The sequence below is a fragment of the Triturus cristatus genome, chromosome 5_2, assembly GCF_964204655.1.
Source record: "Triturus cristatus chromosome 5_2, aTriCri1.1, whole genome shotgun sequence".
Lineage (NCBI taxonomy): Eukaryota > Metazoa > Chordata > Amphibia > Caudata > Salamandridae > Triturus > Triturus cristatus.
Window position 1 is genome coordinate 485675095 of NC_140588.1, and position 19657 is coordinate 485694751.

Here is a 19657-nt window from a genome sequence, read left to right on the forward strand (position 1 = left end):
TGCTCTCACTTCAATGAAGCAAAGCAGGATTGCTTTTGAGCAAGGGGAGCTGCATGTCAGCAGCTCCCCTTGCTCAAAAGCAATGCCGGCTCCCGCAGGAGGCATGGAGCTGGCAGGACCGTGGGGGTATTGGGGCTCCCCCACGGTCCCCAACAGTGAGGCCAGGACCCGGGGGAGGGGGTCCCTGGGGCCAGAAGCGGCCAGGGGAAGGGGGGCCCCTCCCTAATTTAAAAATTAAAATACATTTTAAAAAAACATTGAGGCACAGCCCTGGGGTAATAATGGCCTCAGGAGGGGGGCCACGCAACCCCCTTCCTTACACATAATTTTTTTTAAAGTATTCTCTATGTGGCCATGCCCAGGGGGATGGGGTCCCCGGGGCCGAAATCGGCCATGGGAGGGGGACCTCAGGACACAAGTGGACTTCATCCTCCGAGCAGCAGTGTGCCAGGAGCCGCGTTTGCAGAGTGGTGTAAAAAGGGGGCGTGGCCTCAGACCACCTATCTGCAATCCAGCTGTGTGGCACTTACTGGAGGTACCTAATGGGCTAGTTTGCCCCCAGTGACCCTCAGTATTCAAGGGGACTCAATCCCCCAACTTAAAACGTGCCAGGGGTGCATTTACAGAGTGGTGGAGAAAGGGGGTGTGGCCTGTGTCCACCTCTCAGCAATCCCACTGTATGGGGCTTACTGGAGGTAAGAGGTAGGCTAGTTGGCCCCTAAAGGACCCCCAGCAGCGCAGGGGACTTCAATCCCCATCCAAGAGCACACCAGGGAGCACGTTTGCAGAGTGGTAAGCAAAGTGGGCAAGCCTGTTATGAGAACTTAGCAATCCTGTTGTGTGGTACTTACTGGATGTAATGGGAGGGGTAGTTGGCCCCCAAGGATGTCCTTGGGGGCCAAGTACCCCTCTTGTTACCTCCAGTAAGTCCCACACAGTAGGATTGCTAAGTCGTCTTCAGAGGCCATGCCCCTTTTCTCCACCACTCTGCAAATGAGCCTCCTGGCAGACTACGGGATGGGGGATGAAGTCCACTTTACTCCTGAGGGACTTTGGGGGCCAAGAAGCCCTTCTGGTTCCTCCTGCAAATCCTATGCAGCGAATTTCTTGAGCGCTGGTCGGAGGCCCAGAACCCTTTCTTCACCACTCTGCAAACGTGACTACTAGTTAAAGAAGTGTTTGCAATGTAATAGGTTTCGCATTTGTGAGAGTTAGAGCTATTGGCCTTGTAAATGTAAACGATTTTTTCTAATGTTTTTTGGAGTGGAGTGGATGTACGTTGTGTGTAGCAGAATTATGTGGTATGTTGTGCAGTGAAATTATATGGATAGAAAGTATGTGCAATTTTATGTATAGGAATATGTAGAGTGGGATTATGCGTTATGGAGAGTAAATATATGGTATTGTAGTCTGTGTTGTGGAGTGGTAACCTCAGGTTTAGTCTTCTTTGTTTCTATAGAAGCTCAACTATGAACTCAGTGAGACAAAAAAAGAAGTAATCACTGAGGAACACTTGTGGACCTAGTCAGAGGTGCGAGCGGGGCCACTAGAATTATGCGACTGTTTGGCTGCACCGAGTTTTGCCCAATTATACCTTTTCTGCATTAGCCACATAATCCATCATCTGCTCCCTAATCTGCAGATTTGAACAAAAAAAGCCTTGTTTCCAGCTCAAACTGCTCAAACGTTACCAAAAATGCAGCGACAAGTGTTACAGCGTGGTAGAAGGCCCTTTGCAAACCTAGAATGGTCACCTGTTACTTATTGCTAAATTTGGGTGTTAAATTGGTAGTAATGGTGTGTAAGCCACTCTTGCTTCTTTCTGTGCCTCTCTTGCATCTTCTTTCTACACATTTCTTTCTTTTTCTGCACTTCTCTTGCCTCTTTCTGCACATCTCTTCTACTTTCTGCACCTCTCTTCCCTCTTTCTGCACGTCTGTTGCCTCTTTCTGCCTCTTTCTGCACCTCATTTGCTTCTTTCGGTACCCCTCTTGCCTTTTTCTATATCCCTCCTACGTCTTTCTGCATCCTTTTTGCCTCTTTCTGCACCTCTGTTACTTCATTCTGCACTACTCTTCCTTCTTTCTGCACCTATCTTGCTTCTTTCTGCACCTCTCTCGCCTCTTTCGGCACCACTGTTGCTTCTTTCTGTACTTCCCTTGCTCTTTCTACACCCTTCGTGCCTCTTTTATCAGCTCTGTTGGTTCTTTCTGCACTGCTCTAGCTTTTTTCTCCACCTCACTTGCCTCTTTCTGCACTTCTCTTACATCTTTCTACACCTCTGTTGCTTCTTTCAGCAATTCTCTTGCCTCTTTCAGCTCTTCTCTTCCTTCTTTCTGCACCCCTCCAGCCTCTTTCTGTACCTCTCTTGCCTCTTTTTGCACCTCTGTTGATTCATTCTGCACTGCTCTTGCTTCTTTCTGCACCTCACTTGTATCTTTCTGCACTTCTCTTGCTTGTTTCTGCACCTCTTTTGCGTCTTTCTGCACCCCTGTTGCCTCTTTCTGCACTCCACTTGCTTCTTTCTGCAACTCTCCTGCCTCTTTCGGCACTACTGTTGATTCTTTCTGCACCCCTCCTGCCTCTTTCTGCACCCCTCTTTCTTATTTGTGCAACTCTCTTGCCCTGTTCTACACCTCTCTACCCTCCTTCTGCACCACTCTTGCCTCTTTCTGTAACGCTGTTGCTTCTTTCTACACTTCTCTTCCTTCTTTCTGCACCCCTCGTGCCTCTTTCAGCACCTCTGTTGCTTCTTTCTGCACTCCTCTTGCTTCTTTCTGTAGCTCACTTGCCGCTTTCTGTACTTGTCTTGCTTCTTTTTGCACCCCTCCTGCCTCTTTCTGTACCTCTCTTGCCTCATTGTGTAACTCTCCTACCATTTTCTGCACCCCTCTTGCCTATTTTTGCACCTCTGTTGGTTCTTTCTGCTCTGCTCTTGCTTCTTTCTGCACCTTACTTGCCTCTTTCTGCACTTCTCTTGCTTCTTTCTAAACCTATGTTGCTTCTTTCAGCAATTCTCTTGCCTCTTTCTGCATTTCTCTTGCTTGTTGCTGAACCTCTCTTGCATCTTTCTGCACCTCTGTTGCCTCTTTCTGCACTTCACTTCCTTATTTCTGCACCTATCTTGCCTCTTTCGGAACCTCTGTTGCTTCTCTCTGCCCCCCTCCTGCCTCTTTCTGAAACCCTCTTCCCTATTTGTGCAACTCTCTTGCCTCTTTCTACACCTCTCTCTCCTCTTTCTGCACCACTCTTGCCTCTTTCTGTACCTCTATTGCTTCTTTCTGCACTTCTCTTGCTTGTTTCTGCACCTCTTTTGCGTCTTTCTGCACCCCTGTTGCCTCTTTCTGCACTTCTCTTGCTTCTTTCTGCAACTCTCCTGCCTCTTTCGGCACTACTGTTGATTCTTTCTGCACCCCTCCTGCCTCTTTCTGCACCCCTCTTTCTTATTTGTGCAACTCTCTTGCCCTGTTCTACACCTCTCTACCCTCCTTCTGCACCACTCTTGCCTCTTTCTGTAACGCTGTTGCTTCTTTCTACACTTCTCTTCCTTCTTTCTGCACCCCTCGTGCCTCTTTCAGCACCTCTGTTGCTTCTTTCTGCACTCCTCTTGCTTCTTTCTGTAGCTCACTTGCCGCTTTCTGTACTTGTCTTGCTTCTTTTTGCACCTCTCCTGCCTCTTTCTGTACCTCTCTTGCCTCATTGTGCAACTCTCCTACCATTTTCTGCACCCCTCTTGCCTATTTTTGCACCTCTGTTGGTTCTTTCTGCTCTGCTCTTGCTTCTTTCTGCACCTTACTTGCCTCTTTCTGCACTTCTCTTGCTTCTTTCTAAACCTATGTTGCTTCTTTCAGCAATTCTCTTGCCTCTTTCTGCATTTCTCTTGCTTGTTGCTGAACCTCTCTTGCATCTTTCTGCACCTCTGTTGCCTCTTTCTGCACTTCACTTCCTTATTTCTGCACCTATCTTGCCTCTTTCGGAACCTCTGTTGCTTCTCTCTGCCCCCCTCCTGCCTCTTTCTGAAACCCTCTTCCCTATTTGTGCAACTCTCTTGCCTCTTTCTACACCTCTCTCTCCTCTTTCTGCACCACTCTTGCCTCTTTCTGTACCTCTATTGCTTCTTTCTGCACTTCTCTTGCCTTTTTCTGCGCCCTTTGTGCATCTTTCAGCACTTCTGTTGCTTCTTTCTGCACTTCTCTTCCTTCTTTCTGCACCCCTTTTGCCTCCTTTTGCACCTCTGTTGCTTCTTTCTGTACTTCTCTTCCTTCTTTCTGCACCTATCTTGCTTCTTTCTGCATCTCTCTTGCCTCTTTCGGCACCACTGTTGCTTCTTTCTGTACTTCCCTTGCTCTTTCAACACCCTTCGTGCATCTTGTTGCACCTCTGTTGGTTCTTTCTGCACTGCTCTTGCTTTTTTCTCCACCTCACTTGCCTCTTTCTGCACTTCCCTCGTGTCTTTCTACACCTCTGTTGCTTCTTTCAGCAATTCTCTTGCCTCTTTCAGCACTTTTCTTCCTTCTTTCTGCACCCCTCCAGCCTCTTTCTGTACCTCTCTTGCCTCTTTTTGCACCTCTATTGATTCATTCTGCACTGCTCTTGCTTCTTTCTGCACCTCACTTGTCTCTTTCTGCACTTCTCTTGCTTGTTTCTTCACCTCTTTTGCATCTTTCTGCACCTCTGTTGTCTCTTTCTGCACTCCACTTGCTTCTTTCTGCACCTCTCCTGCCTTTTTCGGCACCTCTGTTGATTCTTTCTGCACCCCTCCTGCCTCTTTCTCCACCCCTCTTCCCTATTTGTGCAACTCTCTTGCCTCTTTCTACACCTCTCTACCCTCTTTCTGCACCACTCTTGCCTCTTTCTGTACCTCTGTTTGCTTCTTTCTGCACTTCCCTTCCTTCTTTCTGCACCCCTCTTGCCTCTTTCAGCACCTCTGTTGCTTCTTTCTGCACTCCTCTTGCTTCTTTCTGTACCTCACTTGCCGCTTTCTGTACTTCTCTTGCTTCTTTTTGACCCCTCCTGCCTTTTTCTGTACCTCTCTTGCCTCATTGTGCAACTCTCCTAACATTTTCTGCACCCCTCTTGCCTAGTTTTGCACCTTTGTTGGTTCTTTCTGCACTGCTCTTGCTTCTTTCTGCACCTTACTTGCCTCTTTCTGTACTTCTATTGCTTCTTTCTAAACCTCTGTTGCTTCTTTCAGCAATTCTCTTGCCTCTTTCTGCACTTCTCTTCTACTTTCTGCACCTGTCTTCCCTCTTCCTGCATGTCTGTTGCTTCTTTCTGCCTCTTTCTGCACCTCATTTGCTTCTTTCTGTACTTCTATTGCCTCTTTCTGCACTTCACTTGCTTCTTTATACACCTCTCTTGCCTCTTTCGTCACCTCTGTTGCTTCTTTCTGCCCCCCTCCTGCCTCTTTCTGCACCCCTCTTCCCCATTTGTGCAAATCTCATGCCTCTTTCTACACCTCTCTTCCCTCTTTCTGCACCACTCTTGCCTCTTTCTGTACCTCTATTGCTTCTTTCTGCACTTCTCTTGCCTCTTTCTGCACCCTTTGTGCATCTTTCAGCACTTCTGTTGCTTCTTTCTGCACTTCTCTTCCTTCTTTCTGCACCCCTTGTGCCTCCTTTTGCACCTCTTTTGCTTCTTTCTGCACTTCTATTGCCTCTTTCTGCACATTCTCTTGCCTCTTTCAGCACCTCTGTTGCTTTTTTCTGCAGATCTCTTGCCTCTTGCTGCACCCCTGTTCCCTGTTTTGGCACCTTACCTGCCTGTTTCTGCATATCTCTTGGCTTTTTCTGTACCTCTGTTACCTCTTTCTGCACTTTTCTTGCTCTTTCTGCACCCTTTGCATCTCTTTCAGCACCTCTGTTGGTTCTTTCTGCACTGCTCTTGCTTTTTTCTGCACCTCACTTGCCTCTTTCTGCACTTCTCTTGCTTCTTTCTACACCTCTGTTGCTTCCTTCAGCAATTCCCTTGCCTCTTTCTGCACTTCTCTTCCTTCTTTCTGCACCCCTTTGGCCTCTTTATGTACCTCTCTTGCCACTTTGTGCACCCCTCCTACTGTTTTCTGCACCCCCTTGCATCTTTTTGCACCTCTGTTGGTTCTTTCTGCACTACTATTGTTTCTTTCTGCACCTCACTTGCCTCTTTCTGCACTTTTCTTGCTCCTTTCTACACCTCTGTTGCTTCTTTCAGCAATTCTCTTGCCTCTTTCTGAAGTTCTGTTACCTGTTTCTGCACCCCTCTTGCGTCTTTCTGCACCCGTCTTCCCTCCTTGTGCAACTCTCTAAGCCTCTTTCTACACCTCTCTTCCCTCTTTCTGCACCATCCTTGCCTCTTTTTGTACCTCTGTTGCTTCTTTCCACACTTATCTTGTCTCTTTCTGCATCCTTCATGCCTCTTTTAGCATCTCTGTTGTTTCTTTCTGCACTTCTCTTCCTTTTTCTGCACTCCGCGTGCCTCCTTCTGCACCTCTGTTGCTTCTTTCTGCACTTCTCTTGGTTCTTTCTGCACTGCTGTTGCCTCTTTCTGTATTCCTCTTGCCTCTTTGAGCAACTCTTTTGCTTCTTTCTGCACTTCTCTCTCCTCTTTCTGCACCCCTCTTGCCTCTTGGTGCACATCTGTTGCCTTTTTCTGCAGATCTTTTGCCTCTTTCTGCACCTCACTTTCCTGTTTCAGCACCTCTGTTGCTTTTTTCTGCAGATCTCTTGCCATTTTCTGCACCCCTCTTTTTTCTTTCTGTACCTCTCTTGCCTCTTTCTGCACCCCTGTTCCCTCTTTTTGCACCTCTCTTGCCTCTTTCTGTACCTCTGTAGCCTCTTTCTGCACTTCTCTGGCTCTTTCTGTACCCTTTGTGCCTCTTTCAGCACCTCTGTTACTTCTTTCTGCACTTCTCTTCCTTCTTTCTGTACCTCTCATGCCTCTTTCAGCACCTCTGTTGCTTTTTTCTGCACTCTTCCTTCTTTCTGCACCCCTCGTGACTCCTTCTGCACCTCTGTTGCCTCTTTCAGCACCTCTATTGGTTCTTTCTGCACTGTTCTTGCTTCTTTCTGCACCTCACTTGCCTCTTTCTGCACTTCTCTTGCTTCTTTCTAAACCTCACTTGATTCTTTCAGCAGTTCTTTTGCCTCTTTCTGCACTTCTCTTGCTTGTTTCTGCACCTCTGTTGCATCTTTCTGCACCTCTGTTGCCTCTTTCTACACTTCACTTGCTTCTTTCTGCACCTCTCCTGACTCTTTCGGCACCTCTGTTGCTTCTTTCTGCACCCCTCCTGCCTCTTTTTTCACCCCTCTTCCCTATTTCTCCAACTCTCTTGCCTCTTTCTACACCTCTCTTCCCTCTTTCTGTACCTCCGTTGCCTCTTTCTGTACTTCTCTTGCCTCTTTCTGCACCCTTCTGCCTCTTTCAGCACCTCTGTTGCTTCTTTCTGCACCCCTCATGCCTCCTTCTGCACCTCTGTTGCCTCTTTCAGCACCTCTGTTGCTTCTTTCTGCACTGCTCTTGCTTCTTTCAGCAATTCTCTTGCCTCTTTATGCACTTCTCTTGCTTGTTTCTGTACCTCTCTTGCGTCTTTCTGCACCTCTTTTGCCTCTTTCTGCACTTCACTTGCTTCTTTATACACCTCTCTTGCCTCTTTCGTCACCTCTGTTGCTTCTTTCTGCCCCCCTCCTGCCTCTTTATGCACCCCTCTTCCCCATTTGTGCAAATCTCATGCCTCTTTCTACACCTCTATTCCCTCTTTCTGTACCTCTGTTGCCTCTTTCTGCACTTCTCTTGCCTCTTTCTGCACTCTTTGTGCCTCTTTCTACACCTCTGTTTCTTCATTCTGCACTACTCTTTCTTCTTTCTGCACCCCTCGTGCCTCTTTCAGCACCTCTGTTGCTTCTTTCTGCTCTCCTCTTCCTTCTTTCTGTACCCCTCGTGCCTCCTTCTGCACCTCTGTTGCCTCTTTCAGCCCCTCTGTTGGTTCTTTCTGCACTGCTATTGATTCTTTATGTACCTCTCTTGCCTCTTTGTGCACCCCTCCTACCTTTTTCTGTACTCCGCTTGCCTCTTTCTGCACTCTTCTTCCTTCTTTCTGCACCCCTCCTGCCTCTTTCTGTACCTCTCTTGCCTCTTTGTGCACCCCTCCTACCTTTTTCTGCACATTTCCTGCCTGTTTATGCACCTCTTTGCCTCGTTCTGCACCTCTGAATTAGAGGTAGTTTTAATCCCCCTGCCCTATTATGTACTAGGGCCTTATGGGGGAGGTCATGCCAATCGCAGGGGTACCCCAACCCATAGTGTACTCTATTGTAGCTAGGTATTTTCACTGTATTCTAAGTGTCTTTCAGCATAGCACTGGCTCCGGGTCCGGTTAGTCAGAGTCAGTTACCACCAGTACCAGTCGGTAAAAAGTTGGGGGCACAGGATGACTTTGCAACAAGGCCTTTTTCTGCACCTCTGTTGGTTCTTTCTGCACCTCTCTTGCCTCTTTCTGTACCTCTGTAGCCTCTTTCTGCACTTCTCTGGCTCTTTCTGTACCCTTTGTGCCTCTTTCAGCACCTCTGTTACTTCTTTCTGCACTTCTCTTCCTTCTTTCTGTACCTCTCATGCCTCTTTCAGCACCTCTGTTGCTTTTTTCTGCACTCTTCCTTCTTTCTGCACCCCTCGTGACTCCTTCTGCACCTCTGTTGCCTCTTTCAGCACCTCTATTGGTTCTTTCTGCACTGTTCTTGCTTCTTTCTGCACCTCACTTGCCTCTTTCTGCACTTCTCTTGCTTCTTTCTAAACCTCTCTTGATTCTTTCAGCAGTTCTTTTGCCTCTTTCTGCACTTCTCTTGCTTGTTTCTGCACCTCTGTTGCATCTTTCTGCACCTCTGTTGCCTCTTTCTACACTTCACTTGCTTCTTTCTGCACCTCTCCTGACTCTTTCGGCACCTCTGTTGCTTCTTTCTGCACCCCTCCTGCCTCTTTTTTCACCCCTCTCCCCTATTTCTCCAACTCTCTTGCCTCTTTCTACACCTCTCTTCCCTCTTTCTGTACCTCCGTTGCCTCTTTCTGTACTTCTCTTGCCTCTTTCTGCACCCTTCTGCCTCTTTCAGCACCTCTGTTGCTTCTTTCTGCACCCCTCATGCCTCCTTCTGCACCTCTGTTGCCTCTTTCAACACCTCTGTTGCTTCTTTCTGCACTGCTCTTGCTTCTTTCAGCAATTCTCTTGCCTCTTTATGCACTTCTCTTGCTTGTTTCTGTACCTCTCTTGCGTCTTTCTGCACCTCTTTTGCCTCTTTCTGTACTTCACTTGCTTCTTTATACACCTCTCTTGCCTCTTGCGTCACCTCTGTTGCTTCTTTCTGCCCCCCTCCTGCCTCTTTATGCACCCCTCTTCCCCATTTGTGCAAATCTCATGCCTCTTTCTACACCTCTATTCCCTCTTTCTGTACCTCTGTTGCCTCTTTCTGCACTTCTCTTGCCTCTTTCTGCACTCTTTGTGCCTCTTTCTACACCTCTGTTACTTCATTCTGCACTACTCTTTTTTCTTTCTGCACCCCTCGTGCCTCTTTCAGCACCTCTGTTGCTTCTTTCTGCTCTCCTCTTCCTTCTTTCTGTACCCCTCGTGCCTCCTTCTGCACCTCTGTTGCCTCTTTCAGCCCCTCTGTTGGTTCTTTCTGCACTGCTATTGATTCTTTCTGTACCTCTCTTGCCTCTTTGTGCACCCCTCCTACCTTTTTCTGTACTCCGCTTGCCTCTTTCTGCACTCTTCTTCCTTCTTTCTGCACCCCTCCTGCCTCTTTCTGTACCTCTCTTGCCTCTTTGTGCACCCCTCCTACCTTTTTCTGCACATTTCCTGCCTGTTTATGCACCTCTTTGCCTCGTTCTGCACCTCTGAATTAGAGGTAGTTTTAATCCCCCTGCCCTATTATGTACTAGGGCCTTATGGGGGTGGTCATGCCAATCGCAGGGGTACCCCAACCCATAGTGTACTCTATTGTAGCTAGGTATTTTAACTGTATTCTAAGTGTCTTTCAGCATAGCACTGGCTCCGGGTCCGGTTAGTCAGAGTCAGTTACCACCAGTACCAGTCGGTAAAAAGTTGGGGGCACAGGATGACTTTGCAACAAGGCCTTTTTCTGCACCTCTGTTGGTTCTTTCTGCATATCTCTTAATTCTTTCTGCACTTTTCTTTGTCTTTCTGGACTTCGCTTGCCTCTTTCTACATTTCTCTTGCTTATTTCTGTGCCTTTCTTCCTCTTTCTTCACATGTCCTACCTCTGTAGGCATAGTTAGAAATTATCATTTAAAACACCTTAGAAATTCACTGAAAAAAACATAGGTTTCAGGAAAAGTTATAGTTAGAAATTATCATTAAAAAAACCTTAGAAATTCACTGAAAAACCCATAGTTTTCAGGGATGTTATAGTTAGAAATTAGCATTTAAAAAACCTTTGAAATTCACTGAAAAAAGCATAGGTTTCAGGGACGTTCTAATTAGTTGGACATTTCACTCGTACAAAACCAGAGAAATTTGGCTGTTATAGTTAGTTGAGCTAACTATAACTCGTGCCCTCGCAATGCACTGCTGATGACTTCACATATTACATCATTCATGACATGGTCAGTGACATCACTGATGACATCACTGATGACATCTCAAATTACATCACTGATGACATCACTGATGACATCATCCAGTGAGTCTGTGTTTCTGTAAAGTTTAAATATGTTTAATATATATAGGGAAAGGCCTATGGAAGAATGAGTAGGTGTATAAGTGTGTGAATGGATGATTTTGTAGGTGCGTGACTGACTCTATAAGTGAGTCATTAAACATATCTTACTGCAGACTAGTGACTAAACTGTGTGAATGTCTGTATCTGTCTGTTTGTTGGTGTATAAGTGGCTGCATGGTTTTGTGAATAGCTATATGAGTGTCTATATGGGTTATTGATTGGTTGTCTGAGTATCTGTATGGGTGCCTGAGTGTTTGTGTGGGTGGGGTGTGTGTGACTCTGTGCATAGATGTGTGAGTGGGTGATTCTATGGGTGCATGGTTTTAAGAGTGCATCTGTAATGGACTGTATGGTTTGGTGAGTGTATGTATGGGTGTGTTAGTGATTGAATGTATATCTCAGTGGTACATGTGTGAGTAACTACATATGTGATATAACTGGCTATATGTGAGAGTGTGTGATTGTGAGAGTGGCTGTATGGATGAGTGTGTGCTTGTATCAGTAATTGTATAAGAGCGTAAGAATGTGGTACTATTTTTATGAGAAAGTGAACTTGTGTGTGTATAATTGTATATGTGAGTAAATGGGAGTGTGATTAATTATTTGCATGACTGACTAGGTGTGTGAGTACCTCTATGGATGATTAGCGGTGTGTGAGTGTCTATATAGGTGTATACATGCATATGATAGTCCTGTACTAAGTGACTGTAAGTATGAGTGACTGTACAGGTGAGTGAGTGGATGTGTGTGTTGACCTAAGAGTCAATGAGTGGGTATGTAGTTATTGGTATTGGAGTATCTATGGTTTTGAGAATGGCCGCCTGAAATGTTGAGTCGGTGTATCAAAGGTTATATTAAGGTGTGAGAAGATGCACTAATTTATCACATGGATGATGTCATCAGTGATGTCATCAGTGATGTCATTTGAGATGTCATCAGTGATGTCATCAGTGATGTCACTGACCACGTCATGAGTGATGTAATATGTGACGTCATCAGCAGTGCATTGCGGGGGCGCGAGTTATAGTTAGCTGAACTAACTATAACGGGGGACATATCCGGGGCATCGTCTGTCAGTGAAACAGAGTCGGATGTGTCAAGAGGAGAAACTTCTGGAGAAGAACGTAACACTCGTGCGATTACTTTTTTAGACGAGTACAGGACAATGCGTCAAACGCGACAAACAATGAGAGAGACAGAAACAACGAAATCGAGAGGCCAGAGAGGACGAGGTCGAGGTCGAGGCCGAGGAGACGGAGGAACAGACGCCAACGAATCCGACAACAGTGGCAGAAGAGGCAGAGGAAGGGGCTGCATGGGAAACAACAAGCCGCGCTCCAAAAGAACATACTAATGGATCTCACCATGGTTAATAAGACAATCATTAATCTTTCTAAAAGACAACTAAGTGATGTAGAGAAGTATACATTGTGTCTAGGATTATCCTTCTGTCCTTCCACCAGTTTCAACTATGTAGAAACTCGAATAGATCTTTTCAAATATGTGAGAAAGTTGAAACTGAAAAAGTGGCACGCTCTTCGACGACTAAGACCTAGAATAGATCTTAGGACAGAGGAACAAGATGTAGATAATCATGATCTGAATATTGGAGACATGGCTACACTCACTACTATGTTTGAGCTCCATAGTGACACCACCTCCAACACAATGGAGATAGACAATACAGGTATCCTAGCCTCGATAGGTATAACACTTGACTCCGCGGCATCAACAGGCTTTAGACCACCGTCTACCTTTCTACCCACCCTTCCCCACGATGGCATTGACACTTTTCATGATAATGTCACTAAGGCTCTTATAAATCTGAGACACAGACCACATACTAATAAAAAGTTCAACAACAACATGACATATGAACAAAGACAGCTTTTACAATCATTAGCGGACGACAATGATATAGTGATACGACCTGCGGACAAGGGTGGGAACATAGTCATCCAAGATAGGGAACAGTACATAAAAGAGGCCCTTAGACAACTGGATGATGGTGCATCCTATATGCAGATTACCAAAGAAACATACAATGACAGTATCATCACCATATGGGATAAACTTGCTATTTGGAGAGACAAGGGTATCCTGGAGTGGGAGGAGTACTGCTATCTGAAAAGAGATTTCCCGAAGTTACCGGTACTATACTTATTACCCAAGGTTCATAAGAATGCGGAAATACCACCTGGCCGGCCAATTGTGTCTTCCATAGGAAGTGTGGCCGAACACATTTCTAAATATGTGGATTTCTTTCTTAGGGAATATGTCACCAAACTCCCAAGTTACCAAAGCTACCAAAGATTTCCTCAGTAAATTGAGAGATATTAATTGGACAAGTGGCTGTCTTCTTATAACATTGGATGTAGAGTCACTGTGTACGATCATTGACCATCAGCAAGGTTTGGCTGCCTGCACACATTTTCTCAAACAGAGAAACATAAAATATTGGGATCATAATCTCATGATTATTTAAATGACGGAATTCTGTCTCAAGAATAACATCTTTGTATTTAATGGCACCCTTTACAAACAGTTGGTCGGAACTGCGATGGGTTCGTGTCTGGCTCCCAGTTTTGCGAATCTGTTTATGGGCCTCTGGGAAGTAGAACTATTCTCTGGGGTGAATACCATTAAGAACCTTGACAAGATCGAACTCTGGCTCAGATATATAGATGACCTTTTCATCATATGGAAAGGCAGCCACACAGAGGCCCGGGAATTTATTCAAGAACTCAATAAGAATAATCGCAACATACACCTCACAGGGAATATCAGTGATAGTGAGGTAGAGTATCTAGACGTCAGAGTGGAGATCAGACACAACAACATACACACTTCCCTTTTTCGTAAAATCACCGCAGGCAACAGCATCCTTCATGCCCTCAGCAGCCACCCAGATATCCTTAAGTGGAGTATCCCTTATGGGGAGCTTCTGAGGGCGAAAAGGAATTGCAGCAGCAGAGTTGCTTTCGACAAAGAGAGTGCAGAGATGATTGAAAGATTCAGACTGAGAGGTTATCCAACGTGGGTCCTTAAAAAAGCGATTGACAGAGTAGAAGGTATCGGAAGGAAAGATACTCTTCTGGATAGAACATCTGACTCAGTAGACACCATGGATGGAGACACCAGGGTGATCCTCACTTATAACTCTGACTCAGATAACATCAAACGGATTCTAGCACGCAATTGGAACACACTAAAAAATGATGGGAGTATAGGTCACACTATCAAAGACAGACCCAGTATCACCTACAGAAGGGGGAGAAACCTCAGAGATCTTCTTGTACACAGCGAGATTACTCAGATACAGGACACAAGTATTCAGAATCTTAAAGGTTTCTACCCGTGCGGGCACTGCAAAGCTTGCTCGGCTAGCACTTTCCGCAAAGAATATACCAGTGGTCCAAATCAGAGAGAAATCACAAAATTTCTAACTTGCAGTACCACATTTGTAATATATGCCATTGAATGTCCTTGTGGGCTATATTACATTGGTAGTACCACTCTGATGGCTAAAATTTTAGAACACAAACGAGCCATTACTAACAAAGACCCGAAATACCCAGTGGCTCGCCATTTTCAAGATAGACACTTTTCCAACTCCTCGTTACTTAAATACTTCATTTTTTAACAGATCCGGATGGATCATAGAGGAGGTAACAGAACACTTAGACTCAGGCAAAAAGAGTCCAAGTACATTATAGGCCTACAGACTAGAGCTCCTGGTGGAATGAATCAGGATGAGGAACTTTCGATACATCTCAAAACAGAGTAATCTTCTCTTATATTATGTAACTCTGCTTTCTCCCTAGATTCGTTCCATGTTTTTCTTGTTTTTAACATAACAGATTTTCATTTATCATCTAACGACATTTTATCATGTTATGTAGTGGGTAGCCTCCTCTATCCATGTTGTGAGTGCAGTTGAAACTGTGATTTAATAACTTTTCTTTTGAATTATAACTTTATTTATTTTGTTTCTTTTGCAGGAGAGAAGGAAGGCACTTAACTACTACACAGGTTGCCCAACCTTTTCTTCGATTTCACTTTTTTACATCACTCATTGGGATATTTGAAGACTCTGGTGTACAAGTTGGTATCACGGACAGGTTGTATTGACTATGTGTTTGGAAGGCAGCAAGTATTTCTTTTGTGTGTTTCTAAGTGGGAGGTTCCTCTCGATTGCTGATTTGGTACTGCACTGACCTGTTCTACCACTATGGAGCTATTGATCAGATAAAGTCACGACTAGGGGATCATGATGCACCAGGCAAAGTAAGGTCTGTTGAATTTACAGTAACTTATACTGATATCCCCTGTTCATTTCATAATAACAAATGAAAGTGCATTTTTTCACTGCATACTTATGCTTTCACAATGAGCTGGTTGTGGTCATTTACTGTCACCATCTAGCTGAGAGATGTTATGTTTCAGCATTTACCCACGCTTTTCTACACTCCCGTTTATAAGAAGGGAGACCATTAACCTGAAGTGCACTATGCCTGTATGTTCTCTTATCTCCCTACCTTAGGCATGAATTTTACCTCTATTGTACTGCTTAGTGTACGATCGACATGATCAATTTGCAATATGCGGACATAACAATGTATAATAGATTGGCACGATTTACGAGTCCATTATGAGGGTATCTCAATTTTTTCTCCTGGCTTTTATGCTGGTAATTCACATCTTATTGTTTCAGTAGTCACTAGATTTCACTTATTTTGCATTAGTCTCAGTGTGAGGAATTTTTGATAGTAATATGATTTATATCTCCGAGAGCAACATGAATCTGATTTATGTTATACCATTTACGAACTGGTTTTGGGACTCTCAATATGGCCGCCACTGTGTTTTCATGTAATGTCCTTCCTTTATGTCTTTGACTATGACGCGATGTCCGTGATTACTTAGTGTGTGTTTTTCGAGTCAGTGCACCATTCATGTGAGCAAGGCTGTGGATACAGTTGAAACGCGTCGTGTAATAAAACTCAGTCACATCATATCTGAGAGAGCGTGGTTTTTGGACTGAGAGCGCACGTATTTTGGACTTTTGCACATATATATATATATATAACTACATTTAAAGTGCAGCTCTGGTTATGAATTAAGTTGAGTAACTGAAATTTGCGAGTTATGATTATGAGCGCAATCCATAACTCGCACGAATGCAGTGCTCATGACAGCACTTTTAATGAAACAGATGCAGTTACAAACGTTGTAAATCATCTTATATATGAGAATACATATTGGATTACCCTTACCACTTTGACAGAGATGACTATGAATGTAGTATGACTATGAAAGTAGTATAATTAATTGGTTTGATATGTTTTTTGCGTCAGTACATTTCAATTTTAGATGTTGTTATGTATTGCTATTAATATTGTGAGGCCATAACGGAGTTAAACCAATAAAAGCACAATCCTTGAGTAAAGTCCTACCTTTGGGCCAAAGTTGGTGTCATTCATCGAGCCAGTTCTTCTGTCTTAAAGAGCAAATACATTTATGGGATTTAAAATTAGAAAGGGCAATTTTGGGATGTCTTTTTTGTCCTAGTCCCACTAGAAGTATCTGCTCAAAATAATCCCATTAAGAACCCACAATGGATGTACCTTTTTTGAAAAGTTTTGGGCAGATTCGTCAAACATCACAAAAGCTAGTAAGAAAACAGAAAGCGCCTTTCCTATGGAAACAGACATAACCGTAACTACCCTGACACTATTGCTGTTAGTATTATATGTTTTTTAATGAAAAGCTGATTGTAAAGGTTAAAATGATTTAGCTTTAGTTATAACACCTCAGTGTTTGTTTCCAAAAACCTCAAAAACTCACGTAAAACATCCATATCTATTTAAAGTGCAGTTTTGGTTATAAATTAATGTCACAAAAAACTGAAATAAAAATGTAGCTGAGACCAGATTCCAAAAACCGTACAACAAGCAAGCAAACCATAACTCGCACACCAAATGTAATGTTCAACAAAAGAATTGTGAATCTGCAATGGTATACAAAGGCTCCCTTCCAGCACTGGATTCAAGAATTTCTATAAAAAATATTTGTTAATATTCATTTAATGCAAAGGGGCTGTATTGGGCCCCAAACATGGGGTTGGGGTCAGGGTAGACTCAACATACCCCCTTGTGCCCTATCAGTTTTTATTATTCCCAGCATGGTGCTCAGTGGCAGCCACAACATATTCAGAATAAGGAGGTGAGAAGGCAGCTTGGTGGTGCCCCTTCCCGTTCTAGGGGCATCATGAGCATCAAAAAAATATCTTTAATATGCCCTTGCAGGGCATTATGGGGCACTCCCAAGCTGGAGGCTACCCAACTCATTTCACATTCCTACTTTATTTGTATTTTTATTTGGGGAGGGGGAAACATTTCATGGCCCCAGGAGGCCCATCCCCAGGTACTTCTTACTTTTTAAATGGGAGAGAGATGCACCACTCCCCCCCCCCCCCCCCAAGTGTTTTCAAGGCGCTGGGGACCCTTTTCCTCAAGGCTGATCACTTTCTTAATGGGGAGGGAGGCATGTGGCTCCCAGCCCAAGTTATTTTCCTGGAGTCTGATCACTTTTTAAAGGAAAGGGAACATGCAGCCACCGTCCTGAACGTTTTCAAGGCCTCAGGACCCCATCTCTTTGTCTGATATATTTTTGGGACCAGTACTCTATTAAATGACACAAGTGCCAAGCCCACGTCTTCTATTTGTCACATGGCCACCTGCCTGGCTCTCAATTTAGGATAGGATCCTATACACTTTTATCACCTTTGATTTCAAGTCGATCTATTGCCTGGCAAAATCTGTCTTATTTACATTGTCTTCTCTTTCAGAATCAAGATCCTCTCCCTCCAACAAACAATGTAGGACTTTCTGACTATGCTCCCTCATGCTGACTTGAAATTCGAGGTCCGATGCCCAAAAGGTTTTGTGATTGCAAAGAATGTGATTCACAAATTCACTGATTTTGCACCTGCAACGAGCTGAATTGCAATGGAAAAAAGTTACACTATGACAAGTTTTTCCAACTTGCAAAGCAACTTTTGTACCTCATTCTGAATTGCAAGTAGGATCAGGCTTTTTCCTCCGATTTGCGTGTCACAATAAAAGGATTGATGTTTTGAGGCTGCAGTTGTGGTCACAAATTGTTGATCCATTGCCAACACCCAACTTTGGGTCATGATTGATTCCCAAAAGGGAAGTCATCCCTGCGGCGCAGCTTTGACTTTGGAAATCGTGGTGCGTGACCACGGGGTAAAGACAGTTTTCAGGGGACCACTTCATGTTCCCCAAGATGTCACTACTTCAACGTTTTTTTTAAGGAGCCTGTATTTAAAGAAAAGTTCACTTGGAAGAAATGCAAACACATGAATGGAGTTCTTCTGTTCCTGGAAAGCCTCCATCCCTACATTTGCGGGCACTATCAAGGGATCATTAACATTCATGAGGCAAAACGCTCTGTGGCCATCTGTGTTTTCACACTTTGCAATGTGGTTGATCAGTTGCATTACAATGTGAAGTTGGTGTGTAATTATCTCATACTGGTTTGGGAACAGAACCTAGTACATTGTGCGTTCAGTTCCTTTGCTCTCCACATACCCTTGCACTGCAGCACTTCATTTACTTCCTATTGGAAATTGGTTTACTGGTTGAGGGGGTAAAACACTCCTCAAGCAGAAACCATAATCTGAGTCATGGTGAGACACAAGCAAACCCCAACCTTCTGGTAGCTTGATACATAGCAGTCTGGCTTAATGTAGGGGCAATGTGTACTTATGCAGCACTTCAAGTAGTAATAAAGGGAAAACACAACGCAAAACAATCCCACACTAATTTAGAAAAATAGATTATACAAACCACACTGTAATTTTGGCCCCTGACAGAAAGTTTGCCAGGACTCATGCTCTAGTCTAGAGTAACCTCCATCTGTGGCCAGAGTGGTGTTACTACGTGATAACTGCACCTTCGAAAGGCTGTATTTGTAGAAAGACATGTTTTTTATTTTTTTAGAGTTTTATGCAAACTAGACACGAGACATTGAGTATCAAAGTGCTTTAAACGAGCACCAGTTTAGTTGCAAACTGACTGACACATTCATTTTTGTCATGAACTGGGAGATTAAGTGATTTGCCCAGAATCACAAGATGTTGAGCATCGTTGCCGAGACTCGAATGAGGTTCCCCCGCTTCGAGGTCGACTGCTCTAACCGTAAGGCTACATCCTCTCCCTATGACGTGGCACTGATTTTTATATACACACAACCACCAGTGCATATTAGTACATTTTTGAAACACCAAGATTTTGAGTACTTGGTGATTCGCGTCACTGGAATGAAATATCTACTGTGTATAAAAATGCATGTTTATATAAACTCATTTTGTAAACATGACACAAAAAATCTATTTTATCCTAAAATGCGTATCCTGAAATCATTGCCTTCGTTCGATGGTAGTTTGACAGAGGACACGTTATTTTAAATTAGCTGAAGGTGTTTTCATTGCTCACATACTTGTGCAAACAAACGCTTTGCTTTTTCAGTGTATTTCTAGCAGTTTTTCAGGAAGCAATATTTCGCTTTTTTATCACTGCTTTCGTAAGGGTTTGAGGAAAGCCTCAAAATGAACCTGTAACAGGAAATATGTCTGTTAGGAAACTGTTAATGCCATGTGATATGCGACTGGGGTGACTAACTGTGGGAAATTGTCCCCTATAAGTCTCTTTGCGCATTAATATGTCATCGACATCGTTTGTGCATCCTTGTTGTGACTGCGGAAACACCAGGACCGCTAAAAAATACATATACAAACATGCCTGTGGGCTTTGTGCGTCGATACTTTTTTTTATTTATTTAAAAAAAAAAAGCGTTCAGCCTCGTGTGATCGTAGACAGAGAGGTGGTGTAGTCCACTGTAATGGAGCATTGGCTTACATTCTCTAC